The sequence below is a fragment of the Strix uralensis genome, chromosome 1, assembly GCF_047716275.1.
Source record: "Strix uralensis isolate ZFMK-TIS-50842 chromosome 1, bStrUra1, whole genome shotgun sequence".
Lineage (NCBI taxonomy): Eukaryota > Metazoa > Chordata > Aves > Strigiformes > Strigidae > Strix > Strix uralensis.
The window spans coordinates 165501452-165520093 of NC_133972.1; the positions used below are offsets into that span (position 1 = coordinate 165501452).

Below are 18642 nucleotides of genomic sequence, written 5' to 3' on the forward strand. Positions count from 1 at the left end.
CCCAGGCAGTGCTCATGAGAGAGCTAGCTGGAACAGTGCCCCAGTCTGCGGTAATGATTAAACAACATGGACAGCTCCTGGCCATTACTTCATCTAATCTCAGCCTCTGATTAATGTATTTTCTTAGATGTAGCTGGTAAGACCTTCAGGTCTAGTCCAGGCTATGAAGGAGAGATGCATCATATTTTACTGATGTGCAGCACTTTTAGATCAGTGAAATGTTTTACAGCACTTGAGCTTAAATATTCCCTTCTATAATCTGAAGGAAGGGAAAGAAGATAAAAGGTAAAACATCTATCAAAGCATGGCTGAACCAGAAGGTCAAAATTTCATGTTATGTGACTTGAAAGAATAGCACCATACTCCAACTAAATCAATTTTCCAAGCCCACTCACTCTCCTCATCCCCTGAAGAAGTTTGCAGCATAGTTAAATTTAGCTGCAAGAAATTCTCTTGCAGGCTAGTCTTCATGATTATATGAAGTTGTTCTTTGATTAGGAGTGCAGAAAAAAATTAGGATGAGTATCACCAGAGTAAAAATGGAAACACAAGTTAGATTGTGAAATGAGTCATACCGGCAGAAGTATGTAAACTAAAAGCAACAGGAAACTCAGAATAGCTCTTTGTGAGAGAAAACATCGTAGTGGCTGAAATCTACCCATGCAACTATCAGAGCAACCTACAGGAGATTTGGCACACTTCAGATCCTATTTGTAATAGTTTTTGTAAGCTTTAGAAAAGTTTTGGAAAAATGAAACTAAAATTTCCAGATTTGTTGCAAAATTATAACAGTATCCAAAGAATAGAAAATAAACAAAGGACACTTTCATCACTTACTTATAACAAAGGTGTTACAGATTAGACCACAGCCAATATTTTGTTATGATTTAGCAAGTTATTTCCTCTTCAGATAAAAACCACTGTATAAAATAATAAAAGATGTGATTTTTACAGTAGTTAATACCCCTTTAGCTATTCACCTTCATGGAATGAGTTACTTCACTGACTGCTTGACAGGTATGGGTAATTGATGGATCATTCAGGAAATTCCACATGGGCAGACGCCATATGCCACAAGACACACTAATTCCTACCCTCGCTGCTTGGTTTATCTCTCCTGTCACATTCAAAATTTTGGCAATCCTCAGTGGAAATTGTTGTTCTTCAGAAAATTATGTAACTTTCTATAAATTTAGTATTTGCAACACAGAAAAAAAGTGTCCTAGCTAATGCATTGCTAATGCAATCCCACCATATGCTTTCTTTTAAAAGCATGCTGTACAACCATAGATGCCTGGGTAATAATAAGTACAATATTCACACGGCTTTGCCATGAAATCTTCATTCCACATTTTTGGAAAGGCTCAGATTCCAGGTTACTAGGGAGTGCTTCTCCTGCCACTGCCCCGGATCATTACTGATCCATTAAATCACTACAAATGGCAAGCAGACAGTATCAATATTAGGTGTGTCTGTATCCAATTTAAATTTAAAAAAAACCCAGCCTACTAGAGGTGTGTTCCTAAATTTTCCCACTGAACTGCCACTCTATAATAATTTTCCACCATTTAAAACAAGCCATTTCTATATGCATTAGGAGACTCCTAGCTCAGATTTGTGAACAGAGATTTTTGTCAATGCAGTTCCAAAGATCCGCCTGCCACAGTATGGGGCTGCCCTGCTGCTTTGCTTTTCAGTCCACAGTGTTTCATTCTCTATAAAAAAGAACAATTTTCTTCTAACTGGCATATATCAGATCTTTTTAAAAAAATAGCCTACAGTCTACCAGGGAAATCATTAATAAAAACAGTTCTGAGAATTGTCATTTTTATCAGAGAAAAAGTATGTATTTTCTACTTTCCCTCTGGAGGCTGGTAAACATGAAAGATTAATTAGTTCAATACAAACGCCAGTGGAGAAACCTTGTTCTTTAGCTCAAATGCAAGATCTTGGGGCTTTAAAAGCCCAAAATAAAATTCTGCTGATAGCCTAATTGAGAAAAGTTACCAAAAAATAACCTGAATTTTAAAAAAAATCCATGTGCCTTTAACTAATTCACAAGTCTTTCCTTAGAGTGCAATTTATCAGCTCTGTTTTTTTTTTTAATATGTCTGAAGCAGTAGTATAACAGCTACTCCCCATACCCTAGCTGGCAAGAGTGCACATCTGGGCCTGTCTCTTGGTCATCTTCACTGTGCAGCATGTCTATGACTTAGCTTGTACAGATAAAAATCAAATCCTTAAGAGCATGTGGTACCAAGGGCCTGAATGGGTCTAAAACATGTCTGATAATGCAGATTCATGTCTGACCTGCAAGTGATAACAGCAGATCTAGTTCTGATTCCTGTGCCTGCAGGTTAGGTTATTAGTCACAGGTATGTTATTATTGGTACCTATGGTTAATAATAGATGGAAGTTTTCAACCTGTCGTTGTGTGCCTGGGCAAAATTATGGTTTCCTTTGGAAAACCTGGTCTTCTGCATTGTCTGCATGTGCCGATAGCTTTGGGCTGCAGGCAGCACCATGTGCCAGCACCATGTGCAGAGGTTATCAGAGCTCACTGTAGCCCCGGGATGTGCAAAGGAGGAGAGGGAAGAAGACTATGATTAAGCTTCAACAATGGGCAAAAATTAATCTTTTGTGAGGGGTTTTATGATTTTTGAAACTCAGCTTCCCTCCTAGGGAAGAGAGCCTTAACCCCACCTTAGGAAATGCTCTGTGATTGAGATCTGTGGGGAGTGAAAGCAATGTGAAAAGTCGAGGTACTCATCATTCAGAAATCTAAATGTTCCTTTCAAAATGGATTCATAGTAGTTTTCCTATTCTGATATCACTGAACATATATTTTAACACTTGCACAGGCTAAAGTTTATGAGGATAACAAAGAATACTCTAAATTCACTGAAAAACAGAGAAATATAGAGGTCTCTTCCATCTTTTAGTTCTACCAAATAGCAAGGATCCCAGAAAGATCTCCTGGCGTTCACATAAAGTACCAACACTGGAATAAAGCCTGCATATAAAACAGCCCTGTGATTTTGTTCTTCCTTGGTGAAGCCACGATGAGTAAATCAGTGCTGGAGATAGTTCTCACTTCTTTATACTTCTTAACAGCTTCAGTGAGGAAAGACACATTCCCAGGGAAGGCTTAGAGGAAGCATACACTTTTGGAGTTCAAAGCAATACCAAATATTATATATGGCATTGCTGTTGCGATACATGAGGCAGAGGGTATTCCTGAAGGTGACAAAGTATTGTCTCATTTTTTCTGCTTTGAAAAATTTCTCATGGACTCACAGAATCACAGAATCAACTAGGTTGGAAAGGACCTTGAAGATCATCTAGTCCAACTCTTCCAAGCCCAGCCCAGCGTATCCACCCAGAGCCTGGTACAAAGCACCTAGGGAGTGAAGGTGGTTTTCAAGACCCAAAATATTCTGTCAAAGATTTCATTTTATCCTATCTAAGAGCCTATAATTACTCTTTCTCACAAACTTCAGTGACAAGGTGCTTTGAATGTTGTAATGCCACTGTATCCATTGGAAAGTGCTTTCTCCCACCTGATGCTAATCACTACCTTCCTCTCTGCCTCAGCATCTTTGTATCTCCCACTCTTCTGACTCAGGTATTTTCAGGTACTGTTTTGGTATCAATAAGATGGTGCTCATACTTGTTTTCTTGGTGCAGGATTAAGCATTTGAAGAAACAGTGCATTGTGTGATATGAACAATTTTAATGGATTTTGACACAGAACAAGGGAATTTTTTCACTATTTTCATGTCCTTTTGACAGTTCCTTAGACACCAATGGGTCCTGGAAGCTGGGAACTGGCATGCTGTCTATGAGCCTTGGAAAAAGTCCCACTCAGGGGCAAAAAGAAGTGCAAATTATAACAAATATTACATGACCCGCTTGATGAATTTCCCTGTATCAGGAACTTGATCTACAACATTTAGATTTTTGTTACTTCTCATCAGAAAATCAGGGAATTTATAATAAGCCTCAGTGATCTGAGGCCCCTTCTAGAAAGGAAGTCATTCATTACTGCTCTCAAGACAAGTGGAAATGCTAGACTCTTGGACTTAATTCAATATCAATCAATTTCATATCAGTCTGGTATTTCAAATCTATGAGAAGATTGTAAAGGACAAGATCTCACTTTACACAGGTGAGATTATCCATAAGGATGCTGTTTCAACCACTCCCCTTGATTATCTTTCTCATTAAGAAATATCTCTTAATGTTTATTTTAATGTTTTCCGTTCATAGTTTCAGGCCATTGCTTCTTATTATCATCTGAGAATTATCTCCTTTATATTTATTGTTACTCTGAAGCTATATATAAATTATGATCACATCCTTCCTGAATCTTCACTGTAATAAATTCAGCTCCCTCCATGTCTCCACTTATAATTTTTTCTCTAATACTTTTATCTTGTCAACCTTTGTATTTCTTTGTTTCTCCACTGCCTTCCTAAATGGTGTCATTCTTTTGCTGACAAAACCTATTTTTTACCAATGACAGAAGAAAATGAACAAAGAAAAGGCATTTTTTTAAACTCTCACTTTTTCCTTTACAAAGTCAGAAGGATTAAAGGTAAAATTGTCTAGTTCAATTTTCTACCTGTGGTTGTTCCTATCTTTTGGCCACCAGGAAAGATCATAAATTGCCCAAGAGTTACAGATCTTATAACAGTAGTCACTGTCTATAGCAGCTATCTGTTTCATACTCATTAAGTTCTCCCTTCCAGAACATTTCTCCAGGGACAGTGGTACAAAATCTAACAACAATAAAACCATTGTGGGAAAAATTGAATAGTCCAGGGACAGTCTTTTCAGCATATCTTTCAGAGATGTGTCCAGCAAAGGTCTGTAGTAACTTAACATCACTGTGATCAAGCATGAAAGTGTGTCTGTACGTAAGAAATGAAGTGTTCTCTGCAAAGCTGCTCGTTCACACATGTAAATACGTAAATTTGTAGAATGAGCTGCAGACAGAATAATGTTTTCTAACATTTCCCTCAGAAACTAATTTAGTTCCTAATGACCCTTGGCTAAATTCAAAAATATTGTATTTTTGTCTGTATTTTCATTGTTATACTTGGTAGAATGAGTGCCTCTGAGTCTTTTATGGTTTGCATTTTGAATGCAATCACTAGTTTTGCCAGTATTTTTGTGTCCTGGTGCAATTGAGATTCCTCATGAAAACAACAATATTTATCATCTTTGTTCTTACCAAATAACAGTTATTCCTTGGCAATATGACAAATATCAGAGGTACCTGGTTTCCATTACTTTTTCCTCTGCAGTCCAGAATACTGCAGTATTAAGTATACACATTTTAATATGTTTTTTGTGCACTGGAAATTATTTTGGAAAACCTGTGGAATTCTCTGCTGCTTCTGAGACTGTTGTCTGCTGGGGACAGGAATCTGTTATTATTCTATGATTTGGGGGTTTTCTTTTCTATTGTCAGAGGGGAATATGTGGATGTGGAGCATGAGGAGAAACAAGAAGGACCAGATAATTTATCTATAAATCTTGTGCTATTCTTAGCTTCTGATTTCTCAAATCCATAAGAATAAGCAAATTTCTGACATCATGTTCATGCTAAATTCAAAATGAAAGAGAAAGTCAGGACTGAAAAAAACAATGTTTCTTTTTCCACATTCATAATCCTTTCTCCCCCGAGCACTCACAAGGCTCCACAATGTATAACAGCTGACACTGTGTATTTTATTTACTGTATTCTCTTCTGCAGCAACTATCTATTCATCTGCAAAATTCACAAATAGAAGGCACATAATATTTGTCACTTCGATATATAATTACTAACTAATCATGAAATGAGTTGGAGATATATATCCCTTGACTAGGAAGCCTGTGTACAATACTAAAATTGAGGAAGGGTTTTAGGCTTTGAGAAAATTGACTCTGGGTTTGTTGTATTGTACCACTTTGCCTCATTATCACAAGTACAAACCTCACATCAGTGAATCTTCACACAATGTCAGTGTGATATAGCAAAACAGTATGAAAATGTGTAGCAGTGGAGAGAGAAATGAGGTTAACATATCTGCGGGCAGATCCTGCTTCAGCACTGCCAAAAGTAGCCCTTTGACTATTTATTGAAGGGTGTTTAGTTTAGTCTTTAAACATTTTGCAACTGTCTAGTACTGGGTTTTATACTGGGCTAATACTGATCCTGAATGTACAGTTGACTGACTGCCTCTTAATTACATGTCATTAATATATGTATAAACAGCTTTGATCCTGATTTGAAATAAACCACATGAATTGAGCCGTTTTCCCCTGCAGCAGTCACCATCATTAATTTTATCTTTCCAGGAACAAATACTTTTTATGAAGTAAGTTAATAAAATAGTTTGTTCTTTAGTATGGTATGGTATGTTGTGGTTAACTCCAGCAGAAGATAGAGGTAACTTTGTCTAACAAGAAGGGAACTGAAGTTCAATGCTACTGTAATTGAGGAATAAAGAACATGACAGCCACATGGGAGACCTGCCCTCTTCTCAGTTTTCCTCCTCACTTCTCCAGCATCAATCACAGGAGAATTTGCTTCTCCAGACCCTGAAAACCTGAGCTTTTGTGTTTAAATACAACCAAGGTGAGGCAAGGCACTTTGCTATGTGTTGTACAACACCTAACTCAGTGAGGCTCCTGGTGATTTTGAGGATGTCCAGATGAACTGAAACAAAACCACTGAAATTGTACCATTTACTGACTACAATATGACTGCTGCAATTCAGCCATATTATAGCAGTATGTCAGAGAGCACAGAGGAGTTACCTCCATCTTTTTGCTCTCTGACTTTCTTTGATGTGCACTAGTTAAGGATACACCTATTTATACATATTTATATTCTTACATACAAATATTCTCTTTAATCTTGGCACTAGCTGTTGTCCTGGACATCTTGGTTGGCAGGGAATGTCTCATTAACTCTTCCCATAAGTACAGAGACATCAGACTTTTTTAGGTTTTAAGGGTTTTGTGAGACATTTCACAGCAGGTGAGAATAAAACAAAATAATCAGGAACTGCCTTTTTTTTTTTTTTTCCAAACTATGTCTGTGGGAAAGTAACAAGTTTGCTTACTTTAATTTTGTTCCAGTCCTCACTAAAGAGTTTGATTAGATATTGCTTGATTGTCAAGAAGATACTGTAGAAATGAGTATGGCCTGTGTGGCCTCAAGAAAGTAAACAGTTTTGTGCTTTGTTCTAAGAAATGCTGTCATTTGGATTTAAACCAAATGGCTTCACAGGGAAAACACTGCCTTCTTCTGCCAGGGAAGGCTGAAAATAAACACCATGGTTGAAATTCATCTGAGTATGGGGAAGCTAATCCCTGTGACTGTGTTATTCTGAAAGCCTTATACACAATACAAAATAACAATTGCACTCTTCTTTCTTACTTAGTTCTGAATGTCTTTCTCAGTTCTTGGAGATATTGAGAGTAGATTTAATTGTGCCCCTAAATGCATTCCAGATCTTTACTGTTCAGTTTTGATTTTTGACTTGAAGATGAAGGACATAAAGTCTGTACAACCCTTCAGTGGATTGTGACTCTTGCTGTTTATACTTCTATAGCCACTATCAACAGGACACCAGATGGGAATATGAAGCCTGTCAGCAGTGCCCTCACAGCTCAGGAACCCAGAGAAACTAAAATGCTGCATGATTAGTCAGTGCTATGCACTGCATGAAGGTGAAGGGCAGGAGGATGACCCCACACCCCTCCATGACCACTTGGCCTGAAGTGGATGTGACTATCCCACTAACTAGCTAATGTCTGGTAGGAGTCAGGAGCTGTGAGGTACCGCAAGGTGATATAGCCAGACTTTCAGCCATGGTAGTGGGTTCAGAACATTTCATGAAGATTAGAAGCTTGGAGCAGCTCACAGCAGAGAGCCTTAGATGATGCCTCTCCTCTGCTAAAACTTTTGCATCCACTGTTTGCCACCCCACATCCAGAGGATAGTGCAGTCCCCCCACGATCACCTCCCTGACCAGAGAATCAGACTGATCATGGGCAAAGCAGCTGTGATGGCAAGGACTCCCAGGGAGCCATTCCGCCTATCCTCCTTCTCAGAGACTGTGAGGCCCCAGGCAAGTGGATCTCTTTTTATTAATCATTCATTAATGAGTGTGTTTTGTTGCTGCAGACACAGGATTAAATTTTCCATTACTTCCAAATGGCATCTTGTAGTGCATGTTATCAAAAGTCAAAGTGGAGAGGTAGAGAGGGCAACAACTACTGGAGTGTCACTTGCAAACCACAGGAGTATTGCACCACATCTTTTCTCTGTGAGTGATGGTGACAGGGATGCTGACCTGCTCTGACAAGACTCTGCCATCTGCAGGAAGCAGCAAGGACATTTGTAGAGAAGCCTATGACCAAGGAAGCAAAGTTTTGTGGGCTGGTTTCCCTTCAGAAAGTTTCACACCGCATGTGCAGTGATGACATCTGGTCCAAGCAACTAGACTTAAACTCATAGACATTTCTTCAAACTACTTGTAACAGAAATGGTAAAGATTCAATATAAATCACAACTTACCGATCAACTTCCATTGTGCCAAATTACTTATAAACATAGCTGTAGACCCCAGCACCTGTGTGCTGAGGTTTTTTTCAAGCCAAGAGCCCAAAGCCTTCAAAAAGCACAGTGGCCCTTCAGGTTTTGGAGCAGAAGATGACTTCTGTCATTGCCCAGGTCAGAATGACCATGTGAACTGTCATAACATTCAGCTTTGTAAGAACTGTTCCCTTTTGCAAAGGCCTAATTCTGATCTGGGTTTCAATAGTCCCCTGTCAACAGAAGTCCTGATTTACACCAATGTTCGAGACCTAAAAATCCACCTTTTACCATATGTTCTGCTGAGTGAGAAAACAGGCTGACTGGCACTTTTATTACTACATTCTCCATGCCTTGATGAATAAATCCAACACAGCTGTCATTCATGGGACAGCATGATGGCAAAACAGAGTAGAGTTTCTCCATGATCATTTTTACTGAAAGAGAAAATGAGGATGGAAAACAAAAAACTCCAATTTTGCAGAATGTCATTTTCAGTTCGCTACAGAATGTCATTACTATATAACAAATGTGAGCTGGCAAGCATCTGCTTCTTAGCAGAAAAGTGAAGTATTTTGTCGGGGCTGGGGATAGTTTAATATCTGTGATAAATCATCTGTAGGAGGTAGAGAAGAAGGAAAAAATTGCTACAGAGCTCATGCAGAGAAGCAGGATTGGCTATACCTGCTTAGAATTCAGAGCTGAACTGCATTTGTATAAACACCAGGAGCTTTGAGAGATCACACCTCAGTAGCCAAATTTTGTTCCACACCATAGGAATTTAGCCATCTAAAAATTAAGCTAAATTTGGTCACCATTGTGAAACTTCACCCCCCCTCTTTCCTTTTTTTTTTCCTTTTGAGGAGAACAAAATACAACCACTTAACCTCCTGCTATAGGGATCACATGAACATCTATGGATCAAAGAATATGGGTCAACATGAAGAGAATAGAAGCTAAATCGAGGCAACTGTGGCAACAAGTCAAATGAATAGAATAGCTTTTGACAGCCTGAACTGGAAAAAGGGAGCTTGTGCCAGCACAAGAGAGTTAGTCTGCTTTGTCATATTCTTAGATTATATAATGAGAGAGAATAAATAGAAAGACAAGCAGAGGTAACCACAGACTCAGAATAAATATGAGATCAATGAACCATTCCACACTTAAAAGATCTCACCCAAATGACCTTGGCACTTTAAAAATCAGCAAAGTCTATACTTTGTGCTATCTGTAATAAAAATAACTACAAAGGGCTCAAGCTGATCTGGGAACCAAACTGTCCTTTACCTTATGTTTATGTCCTTTACCCACGCTTAGTATCTAGATTCTAGACCTAGTGTGATTTTTGTACGGCAGAGTCCTGACTCCTGAATGTAAGAGGGAGTAAAAGGTGAGGACACCCCAAACAGAAAATAAGCTATGACTTATGCTTTCTAGCCTTGTAGTGGTCTGGTTTATTCCTCACAAAAGAAAGCACGACACAAACTGAACTCTGCTGAATCCATTACTGAGGATCAACTGTCAAGAGACATCACAAGCCTTAGATATTTCCATAGCCTGGTGGAGGCACAGATTTGGTTCCTGTTCTCTCTGGAGAAGAAAAGCATGTGGTCCCATTTTATATTTAAAGAGGTAAATATCTAGTACAGGGCCAAAAGCATACAAGAAAACTTAGCAGGTAAGATAGATAGATAGATAGATAGATAGATAGATAGATAGATAGATAGATAGATTTTTTTTTTTTTTTAAATGAGTATGTAGAAGTCTGTGGACATAAATTCATTTCCTTGGATATTGTGCAACTCCATCTAGCTTAGACAGCTTTTAGGTCATAGTTTCCAATTTATGAAAAATTCCCTTAAATTTCCCCAAGAATTCTTTGAGTACTTCCACTTATGAAATAATCCTATATTTCAGAGAAACAAATGCAAGTCTAATAGAGTTACAGTCATACTGAAGAATCTCATCTGACTATTCTTAAAATCAACAAGAAAACGTTAAATTCTCAGCAGCAGATACTTCATGACAGTTGTCACATAGAAACCCTGGCTGAGATTCCTCTGGGCTAGATACTGTAACACTTTAATTTTAGGCACTTGCCCCTCAGAACAGGATCCAAACTACAGAGCTGGAGATCCTGAAGGAGGGTGGGGACGCCCTTTACCCTGCAGCCTGATCCAAGCTTATTATGTCAGAGCTGGCCTTGAGGACCAGCAGCCAAACCTCTGGGCAGAGGGGAAGAGGTTGATGAGCACCTTGGTGTGCTCAGGGCCATGACACCCCTCTGTGGATCCAACTCCTGAGCTACTCAAGGGGAGCATTTCCTGAGTTTGGTTTCCTCTCCTGAGTTTTATCTGCGCTTCTGAGAAATGCCTCCTTCTACCATAGAGCCAAGGCTAGCCTAGGGCTTAGCATATTCTGCTGGGAAAACGGGAAACCCAAGCATTAATAAGACCTCTTTTCAACCTTAGGGGAGTCAAACCTATGTTCCCTGAGAATATGTGAGTAAAATATCAGGTGAATAGGTTGTTGCTGGAGAGTACCTGACCATCCTGATTAAACCACATCCTCATCCAGTGATGACTGCAGGATTTATTGAACAAGAAAGAGAAAGCCTAGCTAGAAGCTTTGGTCAACAGGGTAATGTTTAGACAATTTTGTTATAATAAAGGAAATCCTGGGGTCCTAGTCTGTGTTTATGTGGGGAATTGTTTCTTTTTTCATTTTTTTTTAAACCTGTAACTAATGTAAAATGTGTATACAGTTCCTGGTAGATAGGACTAAATTCCAGCCTCCCTTTCACTGCATACTTTTCTTTTTTTTTTTCTTAATTATTGGTTTCTGTACAGTACACAAGCTTAAAACACCGTCTTGGGCTTTTTTTTTTTACCTGTCAGACTGACAATGGAAACAAAAATCTGAATGTGCACAGTCCTACTGAATTGATGTGCATCAGTATTCTCATGCTGAAGTCAAATTATAACTGAAGTAAGAGACTGGTACTTAGGGGAGCATTCAGGACTGGGATTTGCTGTTTTATCTAGTACCCAGATATCCACCTATCTGCAACCTCCTGAAAATATCTTTTCTTTGTGGAAGAAAAGCCCTTTCAATAGAGGAAACATGCTAACAAATGAGACTGAGGAAGTCACTGATGTTACTCTGTTCCTGTACAATTAGTTAAATGATAAAATTTAATGGGAATGACCAGTTTGTACATAAATTTTTGCTGATAGCCAGAAGCAAATCCCTTTCTGCCTGTTTAACCTTTTGGGTGATAAATTCCTTTGCAGGTTTAAACTTCCTAATAAAAAGGTTTCTCACTGAAGGAGGAAGAAAAAAGTTGGGAATTTCCTGATTATGAAGAAAAGAAGGTATGTGATTATTCCATGGACTCTGAGCTATTTCACAGAAAAGATGAACTTGTTGCTCATCTTCTTCAGCAAGAACTGTGGGTTCAGGTGGGCCCCCAGGCACTTGATTCCCAGCACGTGCTGCAGCAGGGAGACGGGTGAGGAGGGAGAGGGGCTGTGATGGATTGACAACTGCCACCCCCTGTGCCCCTTGTGGGGAGAGGAGTCGGGAGTGAAGGGGTGAAGTTGGGTGTGAGAAAAGGGGGAAGAAAGGGGTTGTTTTAATGTTTATCTTTTTGTTTCCTATTACTCAAATCAGTATTTATTTGTTTTTTATTTTAATTAGCAATAAATTGATTTTCCTCAAGTTGAGTCTGGTTTGCCTGCAATGGTAACTGGCAAGTGATCTCCTTGTCTTCATCTTGATCCATGAGCTTTTTTATCCTAATTTCTCTTGTCAGTTTGAATGGGGGAGTGAGCAGCTGGGTGGGTGTTTGGCTGTTATCCAGGGCTAAAACACCACTGCACTGAGGGAAGCAAGGGAAGGGACAGTCCTATCCTGTTGTTACATGCAGCTGGGATATGGCCAGGACATTAATCTGGACTGAAGAGACCAGAAATACAAGTTGCCTCCACATTTTTAAAACCCGTCAGTGGATTTTACAGTGTGAACTGGCCATGGAAAACAATGAACAGCCTTTTTCACATTCACTTTGAGAAGGTTCCTAATGAATACCCTTCATACAGGTGCTCTTTCATCAGAGCATGCTCCTCCAAATTCCCTCTATTCCCATGGCTAGCAAGGTGTTTAATTTTTTATAACAGATCTTCATCCAGAAGATAGCAAATAAATGCTGAAAGAGCTGTGTCAAGAACATCATGGAGTTCCTCCTGCCTGCAGCTTCTTCTGGGATTTCCGAGCACTGGGGGATCTTGCTCCATATTTTCAAGGCCCAGGCCACCAGATGCAGTGTTTTCTGTGCCATGTTTTGGAATTAAATAGGAAATTGTCTGAAGGACAGCAGACACAGAGACATTTCTAAGCTAAGAAACGAGACAATAAACTTCACTGGTGCCTTTAGAAATGACTCCACCAGGGCCTTTCAAGCTTATTCACGTTTTGTTAATGGATGTGCATTTCAAAAGCTGTTATTTCTCCTCAGTAGTTTCCTAATGAGCTTGCCATTGCACTTCCCCTAGTTCTCAAATGTATTTCATGTTCTGGGCATCTTGGGCAGAAGAATATTCCATTAAGGGCTGGCAACTTGGAGCACTCCCAGGACAGCATTGCTCTTGCCCACGCCTGGAATATTGCTTAGCAACACCGAGGAACATTTACTGCACATTCTGCTATTTATGTTTCATGCTTCACATGTTGACTTTCTCTCCTGCCTCCAAGATCCTCTGATGGAATTGCTGTACATTAGATGCCCCAATAGTGATGGACAAATACAAGCCACTCTTCTGTCCCTATGAACTAAGGAGACAAATTATTTCACCTGCTGTGACAAGCCTGTCAGCTTTTCCTGCTTGTTGTTATGGAAAGTTGCAGAACCTGACTAATACCAAATATATGCTCATTGTTAAAATAATGCTATATTCACAGATACAGGAATTACAACAAAGATGCTCCCAACCTTTAAAGCTGATAATGATTCACCTAGAGTGTTTTTTAACACAGTAAAGCATTCCATTTTGTACAAGGTCCTGCCTTCATTGCCCTGTTGGCACACTCCAAAAGATCTCCTCGAACTTTGGTGTCCCTCCATTTTACTGGTACAGCTGCATCTCCATACTGGTATTCCCCACAGGTACTTCTTTCAAGAAGAACAGCTGACTGGGAAAGACTGGGAATGACTGAGCAGCAGGAGACACAAGTGGCTAAGGATGACAAAGATCACCAACCCCACCCAGCAATTGCTGTCTAGGATTCTTTAATATTTTTGTTCTTCCTGGTTTTCTACATCAAGAGTGCACACCACCAGAAAGCCCAGACTGGCACCATAATGTGCTATGCTGTAGTGCAGCAGCTGCAGTACAATAAAAATGATGTGTAGGATTTTCTGTCTGAGGGCCTTCACATTTAAATATGTGACTCTGTTTACAATTATTTAGAGAGGAGCTCAACAGCTCAATATAGGTTCAGAATAGAAATTTACCCTGCTATCACCAAATGAATGTTTTTCAGGGAAGAAGGAGAGGGGAAATTATCTTTAATATACAGCTGAATTTCTTCACAGTGAATTAAAATGTCTAGCAAAGAGCAAAACCTATATATATTTAATATAATAGAATATAGAAACATTGGGGAAAATATGCAATGGGCTAGATTCACAGAGGTATGTGAAAACCTCTTTTTGATCTCATTTCATTTAGCATCTCTCAGATTTCAGTTTGGGATTTGGGACTCCAGTCTGATTTTAAAGAACTATTTCTGGAAGCAGCCAAGCTACGTTCTGGAAACCAATCCCAGTAATTGAACATGAAAAATAAACTATGACCGTATACCTAATGCACTTTCCATTTTCCTTATGCATTTGACTGGAAAGAAGATGAGAAAGAGCATCTTATGAAAAATTTTACATGAATTTAAGATAGCCATCTCTAGAATAAATATACAGTATCAGACACTGTGACTTTAACATAACAAATCAATTTGAACCTTGATGTAAGTGGAAATTATTCCTGTATGTAGTTAAATACCACATTTCTGGGGAAGAATGTAATGCTTTGTGGGAGAGAAATAAGCATATTAGTTTAGAAGAAGGATATTAAGTACGGTTGGGAATATAGAAAATTTCAGATGAAAATGATATAAATTATACTCATATAAAAATGGGTCAGTTACTGCCATTACAAAATAAATGAAAGCACAACAGTGGGAAAAAATCTATTATGAGATTCAGGAAGCTCAATTTCTCACAGTGTTAAGTGCTGTGAATCAGAATATATGCACACAAGGTATTTCAGATTTTCTACAGAAATTGCAGTGAAATTAGAATTTTTGACAATATTTCTTCCTAGGTTTTCAAGGCACATCTAACTGAAATGGCTTCAGGATGCAGATAAAATTTTTAGTTGTTTGGATGATATCTGTAAAGAATCAACACAGATTTGAAAGTTAACAATGGATCAACAAGAGGGACAAAATGCTGTGTGTATCTAACTGTTCATTACTAAATACTGTAAGCTATACAGCAAGCATCCTCAACAAAAATCTAAACTAATAGTAACATCCTATTCAGAATATGAAATAAATACAGGGAAAACTACATGGACATATATATCAGTTAACGTCAGTACTTCTCCTTCTGCCAGTGTGTGCAGGTAGAAATGAGAGGAACAAAGAGGATGATTGTGTTCAAAACCCATCTGCCCAGGGAAAGTGGCAGCTCACTCACTCTCATGCAAAGCCGAGAGGTGAGGATCAACACGAAGTGCTTGCAGTTCAAGCCTGGGAGAAAGGCAAGACTCCCTGCTTATAGCAGTGGTCCCAGTGGTTCCAGTGAGTGACAGTGGCTCACACTCTTCTGCTGTTCTGTCAGTGTGCTGCCTACCGGCAGGATGGGGAGACCCAAGCAGCTGTTTGAGCAACACCACCTCCAGTGTAAGGTATTTCTACCTGAGTAAGGGAGTGCATCCAGCAGCTCCTCACAGAGATACAGCTGGGACTACTACCTCCTTTGGAAACGAAAGCCTTTGCTCTCAGTTGTGTTTTGGTGTGGGAATATCAGTCTTGAAATCAGAGTCATCATTCATACCACATGGGAAACAAGGGTACATGCTGGCCTTTTTACTTTAACAACGGAGTCAGAAGTCCCATAGTCGTCACAGAGTTCATAAATGCTACATACTGGTCAAGAAGCAACAGCCATACACCAGCTGTCACCAGGAGCAGTTTTCATCAAGAAAAGATGGTAAGATCAGAAGGACATATTCCAAATCCCTGGTGCAAGCTCAGTCAGCCTGAAAAGCTCAGCCCCTGATCTGTCCAGCCACTGCCATCACATCATCTTTCAGGACAGAAACTTTCCAAGGCCAAAGGCACCCAAAGACTGATAATCCACACAGTTCAGATTTCAAATACAGCTTGGGCTACTGAAGACTACCACTGATGGCAAAAACCATGCACAAGCCATAAGTAAAGTTACTGTGCAAGGATTTTAAGTCAAGTGGGGACCACTGGTAGACAGAAAATGCAGGTCAAGGTGGTACAAGCCTTCAGGAAACCTTATGTTCCTTTAGATCTGCCAGCCAAATATTTTAAAGAAGGTGATAAACAATTGTTAGTGCATAAAATTTCTTTCCTTCAGAAGACTGTAGAAAGTGCAGATTGTTTTTAAGATAGATTCATCACCTCTTTTTTTTCCAGGAGAATTCCAAATATCTGCTGACACCCTCAGGCAGAAAGGCAAATTTTCTTTCCATTTAAAAAGAGCATGCTTCTCTCTCCCTAAAAAAAACCAAAACCAACCACAACAAAAAAACCCTCATCCAAAGTAACTCAGGACTCAGAGTTTGCTCATTTTACCCAACTCAACTGCAAAAACATTCAAAAGTAGCTCATCTTTAATATCCTGTGCTCAGGGCTGTGAATAACAGGCCACAGTTCCAGTTCTGAGCAACCTATAACAGAAGTCTGAAATATTATTTGCTTCTTTATATTTGGTTATCCAGGGTTTTATATCACCCTACAACTTCTTCTCTCACTAGACAGTAAATACTCTCAAGGTGAGAAGAGGCCCAGAGCATGCTTTGGGAACTGCTGAAAGCCAGACAGTAAGTGCCATCTTCTCCAGGAGTATGAGAAAATCAAGAAGCAAAGAGGTAGAATGGCTCCATGTTCAAACAGCAGTGATAGGGCTCCTCTGTTCCTGTAAATCTGATCCTGGCCCTGGACACCACAACGGTCTGACCATAGCGTGGTGATGACACCCAGAGTCCTTTCCTCAGCCTCCTGCTACTTAAATCATTCTTTCTAAAGTGCCATCTCTGTGTGATTAGGTGAGAATTTAAGTACCCATTTAAAAATAAATTTCTTCATTTGAAAAATTCAAAAGAAAAAAAGGGCCAAAAAGAACAAAAAAAAAAAAAAAAGAAATATTTTTATTCCAGTCTCATTATCTTAAACTGGTTTCCTCCTTCTTGGGTGAGAAAATTTGCACTTCTGAGGCTCATTTGAACCTTCAGCATCTTCATTTCCATGTATTTCACTGCTAAAACGAAACAACAGGGACACTGCTCAGTTCTGATACAGGTTTCCTGTGTCATGCCATTTTCTAGAGGAGGTGCTTTTTCGGATAAGGAAACTACTTGTTACTGTACACCAAAAAGTTTTCAGTTTTGCTGTGATCTCGTGTGCAACAGGAATTAATCCAGTAATCCACACGCACTGAAGCTAGTACCCTCTCATGTTACCAACACTGAAGACAATTTGAAAAAAATTTTTTTTATGAAAACATAACACAGAGTAGCCATTTTTTCCACCCCTGTTTAACATATATCTCTTAACACTTGCTCTGGCTTGGAATTTTACTCCAAGAGTAGCATCTTGCTCAAAGGAGTGTCAAGTTGCCATGTGCAAATATCTACCATTGACTTGTGAATGACATGATGCAGTACAGCAAATGCAGACTTCAACATCAAAGAGCACACAGGAGGTGATAAGAGGATTGTAACAGGACAGCAGGAAAAAGGCCATATTTTATTCTGGAAGAGACATGATTTGTTAGAAGGAAAGAAAAAGTGAAATGTGAGCTCAGGAGGATCAAGGAAGGGCTTCTGCAATGGTTCTAAACCACTGTAGGCCAGACAGGACCAGCCAGAGGGAAATTCCAGTTCAGAAATGACAAATGGAGTATGAATGTATTTCTACAGATTGAAAACTTGCAATCAGTCAATATTGCTTCATCTTAACACCTCCTACTTCAGGTTTCCAAAGGTTCTTTGTGGATTTTTGTTGTTTGTGGGGTTTTTTTGTTTTCCAAATTAACAACTAGATTTTTACAGATATCCTCTCATGACCAATCTTCTTCTTTTTCCTTGCCCACATAAATCCTCCTCTTCCCCACCTGTAAGGAACAACCCAGAGAAAAGTCATCACAGGCATCAACATCCAGTGTCAGCACCTTGACCTTGTACATCAGGGAACATGGGAAAATAATACAAAACAGAATGAGAAATCTCAGACATTTGGGGGAATATTTTAGAGGACTGAGGTGGTTTGCTCAATGGAGTTACTCACCTTGGGTTAGCCCATGGCACTTCCTCATGGCACACTGTCTTTTAGGGGACAGGTGCTCTGAACTAGCTCAGTTGTCAAAACTAGTTTAGCTGCTTCATGTGTTACCTGTTATCAGCTCTGAGACAGATTTATCCTAAATGCATGAGTCAGGACCCCTCTCCTGAACTGAGATTTGTCAGAAGAGCAGCTAAAACAAAGATGATTGAGACTTCATCTGAAAATAAGAAGTGAGGAACACTTCAGAAGGAAGAAAATATAAATGTGTGAATGGGAAGAGGAGTACTACTGAGAGGACCAGGATCATGGGAATCATTAAATATCTGCATGAGGTCCAAATGCAATCTTAGTAGATTTTCCCTATTCCAAATGAAGCATTCAAAGTCAAACAAGATGGCAAGGACAATTACATCCCTGCAGCTGTGACTGATGTGAACCATTCAACTAGACAG

General features: G+C 39.3%; 1 long non-coding RNA gene across 5 annotated transcripts in view; it reads right to left on the reverse strand.

Moving 5' to 3' along the window:
- The window catches only part of LOC141951568 (uncharacterized), a 105202-nt gene that overhangs the window by 55100 nt on the left and 31460 nt on the right, over positions 1 to 18642 (reverse strand). Inside the window, exon 7 of one of the 5 annotated variants that reach the window (XR_012631389.1) lies at positions 17622 to 18020. The exons of the other annotated variants lie outside the window; for them this stretch is intronic. This is a non-coding gene — a long non-coding RNA (uncharacterized LOC141951568). Of the gene's footprint in view, positions 1 to 17621; positions 18021 to 18642 lie in introns of those variants that run through there. 5 annotated transcript variants of the gene reach the window in all.